Source organism: Grammomys surdaster, unplaced genomic scaffold, assembly GCF_004785775.1.
Source record: "Grammomys surdaster isolate TR1022 unplaced genomic scaffold, NIH_TR_1.0 344, whole genome shotgun sequence".
Lineage (NCBI taxonomy): Eukaryota > Metazoa > Chordata > Mammalia > Rodentia > Muridae > Grammomys > Grammomys surdaster.
The window spans coordinates 1,281,778-1,287,094 of record NW_021604763.1 but is presented as its reverse complement, the minus strand read 5'-3'; the positions used below and the strand labels follow the sequence as shown (position 1 = coordinate 1,287,094).

The window sequence follows — 5,317 nt, the reverse complement described above, 5'->3', positions numbered from 1 at the left end:
TCTCTCTCTCTCTCTCTCTCTCTCTCTCTCTCTCTCTCTCTCTCTCCTCCTGAGACAGGACTTCTCTGTGTAGTCTTGGCTGTCCTGGAACTCACTCTGTAGACCAGGCTGCCCCAGAACTCAGAGATTCACCTCCCTCTTCTCCCCAAGTGCTAGGATTAAAGGTATGTGCCACCACTTCCCAGTAAATATTTTTCATTAAAGAATTGTACTTCTTTTTCTTTGGCAGTGCTAGGATTGAGCCCAGGACTTGTTACACAGGCTTTCTGCCACATTCTTCCTTCTGACTTAAAGATGGCCACTTATAACACAAGAACACAAGGAAAGCTGCTGTCTTTGACAATCTGTGTAGATGGAAGTCTACTGGAGACAGACTCACAAGGAAGCCGGTTCTGTGATGGGGCACAGGGAAGATGTGAAAGACTGCAGTTGCCACTGGGGGAAAAACAAAGAGGGCCGTGAGCCAAGAAATGCATGTGGATTCAAGAAGCTGGAAAAGGGCAAGAAAACAGGTGCAGCCTTGGAGCCTCCAGAGAGCTGTGTACCCCTGCGAATGGACACCTTCATGTTAGCCCAGTTGAGACTGTGTCCTGTCACTGGCTCCAAGAACTGCAAGAGAATGGATTTGTATTTTTAAGGGGAAATGATGGGAGGAGTGGAGAAAAGGAAGAAGAGAGAGATGAAGTAAGAGAGAATGGAGGGAGAAAAAATGTACTCGACCCAACAGATGGATCCCTTTAGAAAGGTGGGCATGTGTAAAGCAACGAATACTAATGATATTTTTTTTTCTATGTACCCCGGGGTGACCTGGAACTCCAGGCTGGCCTTGACATAGAAGATACGCACCTGATTCTGCCTCCTGAAACATCATGCCCTTCTGCCTTACTGAAACATTTTAAAAAAAAAACAATCGTGAGAGGGTAGAAAGAATTCTAATAGGAAACTGCAGAATAACTATAAAAAAGACTGACAATGTTTTGAAACACAAAGAGTGATGGTTTCCCAATGGTGAGTTAGCTGGATTATGGGAGCAGGGAGAGTCTGTAAAAAACTCCAGGGGATAAATGAGTGGATTGAAAGGCATAGCAAGCATAAGATACACTTATATTTGTAACAAATTTATTATTTTTTTTGTTAGAATCCAGAGCCACAGAACCTAGAGCTTGGCAGTTTCTACGTGGCTTCTGGGGCCACAGGGGAACCAGTTCTCCAAATGGACGAGAGGCGTCTCTTTCTTAGAAATGATGTCAGAAGTTCTGGATGACAGTGATGTCAGAAGTCCTGGGCGGCAGTGATGAGGCTCCTATGTTTATTAGAAGACATGGGCTGAGCCTCAGTTGGAAACACTTATTTGGAGACCCTGAATACAGTTAAATCACTTTCCAAGATCAATTCACCGGGAGAGAACCGGTATGTACTTTTGGCTTTTGGCTTCTTCTGATGATGTAATCCAGAATCCTGAGCAAGCTCAGCCGGTTAGAAGCATCATTCTATACTTGAAGTGACTTATCAACCGCGTAGCAGCGGCTGGACCACAGGTTCCTTCCACACTGCAGCTCTGCTCCCTCCCAATGCTCCATGTTAGGAGAGCCCTCACTCTGTGAAGATGCCAGGGTCCCTCAGCTGTAATGAAGTCCCTGCAGTTGCTTTGGGAGTTTAGTTTTTGGAGGAACTTTTATGAAGATAGAGCTGACACACACTATCAAAGTAATCAAATAGAAAAAGCAAACAACTTGACGCTCTTTGCCACGGTTTCTATGAACACGGCTCTTTCTTTTGCTGGAGAAGGTCCATTTTTCTAGATCGCTTTATGTCCCTAAGGCAAAAAACTGTGAAGTAGAACCATTAATAGGAAGCCGCTCCGACCCAAACACGACCTCAAGCCATTTTTCTGTTTGTTCATTTTATTGTCATCATTTTGAAATGGCATGGCTGTGATCTGATTATAAACCTCGAGGACACAACAGAATTAAGCCTTAAGAATAAGGCTAAGTCTCTTAATGCTTAATGAAGAGGACTACAGAAGACAACTTGATTAAAAGTGAGCCTGCTGAAACAGCAGATATGGCACCTGTGGTGTCTGAGGAATTAACACAGGCAGCTCGAATTCCTGCAGAAACAAGTGGCCCTGATTAGCAATGGGTAAGAGGAGTGCCTGGAGAGAAAGTCTGGCCTCTCCTGGGCTGGAAGGAGGCCTAGGAAGAAGAGCAAGCTAAGAGGAAGTGAAGCTGCAAAGATCCCACAAATTGTTCTTGATGACTACTTCTTTGGCTGGTGGGTGGAACCTTTTTTTTTTTTTTTATTCCTTCTCCAACAAGAATGAAAAGGGGCTAAGAAGATGTTATCTCAGGAATGGTGTGACTATCAAGATTTTGTGGTGTATACAAGAGAGGCTTAAAGAACACCTTAGGGATAGGGCAGGTGGTGGGAGACCACAGAGTAAGCAAGTACAGCCGACGGCATGAACAGGGGGCCATGGAAGTGGCAACCATCAGAGTCTTCCTTTCAGCAGGAGAAGGCTGTTGAGATGTATTTGTCAGGCAGAATGAATATGTGGGCAGCTCAGAAAGTGTGTGCAAGACACACCCATTCTTTGCAGAGCACCTACTTAGAACAAGACACACCCATTCTTTGCAGAGCACGTACTTAGAACGCAATGGGATTCGTTATAAGGGCAAAGTAGTGGGAGTGGAGAGGCTTTGCTCCACAGCAGGAGCTCTTAAAATAATAAGGAAGGCGAAGGCAGCGAGAGAAGCAAGGGAAGCCCTCTCTTCTGGCTCTCACTATAAAGATCTGTGGCTATGGGGAGGCTGAGGGGCAGCCTGCCTAATAGGCAGGAGTTTCCTTATTCAGCATGCTAACAAGAAGCACATTGACTCATTTGAGCCTGATCCTTTGTACAGAAATGGCAGCTGTTCGCAAGGCCCAAGAGCAATCAAAAGGAGTCACTGGAGGTTATGAGGGTGTTCCTACGCAGGAACAGCAAGAGTGACTCCTGAGTCAGACGGACCCGAGGGATATTTGATAGTTGAGTGTAGTAGCATCTACCTGTGATACCAACATTGAGAGACTAAGGCTGGAGGATCATTGTGAGTTTGAGGCCAGCCTGATTTACAGGGGGAGATGAAAGAAAGAAAGAAAGAAAGAAAGAAAGAAAGAAAGAAAGAAAGAAAGAAGAAAGAAAGAGAGAGAGAAAGAGAGAGAGAGAGAGGGAGAGAGAGAGAAAGAAAGAAGGAAGGAAGGAAGGAAGGAAGAAAGGGAGAAAGGAAGAAAGGAAGAAAAAAGAAAAAAGAATAAATAAATAAATAAATAAATAAATAAATAATTTGAGCTTGCAGAAAAAGAGATGAAAACAAAGGGTAGAAAATCTGGACGGCTCCCACCGTCTTTCACAAACATGAACATTGTTGAGATGACCGGGCAAAGTCAGTTTATTTCAGACATGGTGTCAGTATCTTTTCTTTTCACCAGTGTTGGTCAGAGGGTAGGCCTGTTTAGGACAATAATTCCAGCTGCTCAGGACTCTGAGGCAGAGGGATCACAACAAGTTCAAAGCCAGACTGGGCTGTGAAGTGAGTTCAAGGCTAACCTGGGCAGCATAGCAAAACTCGAAAACTGAACTGAGGTCTGGGGATGTGGCTCAGTGGAAGAGTACCTGTGTAACACACATGGGCTCCTAGATTAAATCCCAGCACTGAAAAACAATAGAAGACAAAAACCAAAGTTGGCCAAAAATATGATCACAGCAAGGCTCTGGAACTCAGTTCTAGAAATATAGTGTCAACTCAGTGTATCACATCCATGCTGCCTCCTCAGAGGTGGGGCCTGAACGGTGGGTCAGGGGACTGAGGATAAGAACACCAACCTTAGCCGGGTAGTGGTGGTACACGCCTTTAATCCCAGCACTTGGGAGGCAGAGGCAGGCAGATTTCTGAATTCAAGGCCAGCCTGGTCTACAGTGTGAGTTCCAGGACAGCCAGGGCTACACAGAGAAACCCTGTCTCCAAATACCAAAAACCAAAAACAAACAACCAAACAACCAAACAACCGGACCTTACAGTAGCTATGAGTGACTCTCTGCCACAGAGGACAGATCTGCTACTATCTGGCTACAGATGAGGGGGATGAGCATTTTAATTTAGCCAGTTTCTACAACCACAAAGTTAAGACAAGAGAAACGCCCATTTCCAGGTCTATGGCGTGTATCCTCTGTTCTGTTGACTATAGCTTGGCCCACAAGGGTGAAGCTTGCTAGGGCACAGGAAGGAAGCTTGAAAATGCATCTCCTTGGCCCTGGGCTTGAGACAGAGCAGTGTCTGTGCATGCAGGTGTAGACATTAAGTTGGTTGGTTTTTTCCTGGAAGTGCATAGCTGAAGGACTAAGAACCTCAGGGAAAGCTACACACTTAACACAGAAGGTAAAAGTTACAAAAGTCTAGAAAACCAACAGAACAGGGTCTGTAAAAATCAGAGCAGGGATTCTCAACCTCCCCACTTTCACGGCCCTTTAATGAAGTTCCTCATGCTGTGGTGACCCCCGCCCATAAAATTATTTTATTGCTATTTCACCGCTGTAATTTTGCTACTGTTATGAATCATAATATAAATATTTGCTGTGCAGGATATCTGATATATGACCCCTGTAAAAGGGTCATTTGACCCCAAGGAGGGTATGCCCTGTGAGTCATAACTTAGGGTATACAGCACAGACCTGGAGCTCACCATACATATCAACATCAACCTGAAGAACTTAAGAAAAAGCCATCATAAAGAATTCCCTTACCCTCTGCAGGTCTTTGAGGCAACCCAAGTGGTCCAGCTGTTTTCCTCTGCCTGTTGCTTTAGGGATCCAGTCTCTCCATTCAGTGTCCTGGGAGTCTGTTTCTAGTCGCCGGTCTCCTGGCAGTAACCTACAGACTGGTGTCAGTTCTCATGACTGTAGACCCTGAAGCCACCCTTCCCAACTCCTTCGGTCCACTTCTGCTTATCTAGGAAGACAGATATCTGAACTGCAGAGAGGTTTTCTGGAGATTCTAAGAAGCAGACGGGCTGAAGACCGAGTAAAACTGTCTCCCGGCCTCAGCTCAAGGCTACGAGGCAGGAAGGACATCCTGCTGCTGCTTAATATTTACTGAGAGCTCGGGAAGCTCCAATATACATGAGAACAAAATGATGGCATGATCTTTAGCCTCTGGGGATTGGGCTGTCTTCATTAAAAGCTACAGCTCTGTCTTCCCACAGAAGCAGAGCAACAGTTAAGGAACATCACACTGGCAGTGATTGGCTGGGGGGGACTGCACTCAGCAAGTGAATTTTT

The 5,317-nt window shown here is 45.3% G+C and overlaps 1 protein-coding gene across 1 annotated transcript in view; it reads right to left on the bottom strand.

Moving 5' to 3' along the window:
• Phf24 (PHD finger protein 24) overlaps nt 1–4,898 on the bottom strand; it is an 18,134-nt gene extending 13,236 nt beyond the window's left edge. Inside the window, exon 1 of the mRNA XM_028779139.1 lies at nt 4,784–4,898. The gene's annotated coding sequence lies outside the window, so the exon portion shown is untranslated. The remainder of the gene's footprint in view (nt 1–4,783) is intronic.
• Nucleotides 4,899–5,317: the final 419 nt, after the last annotated feature.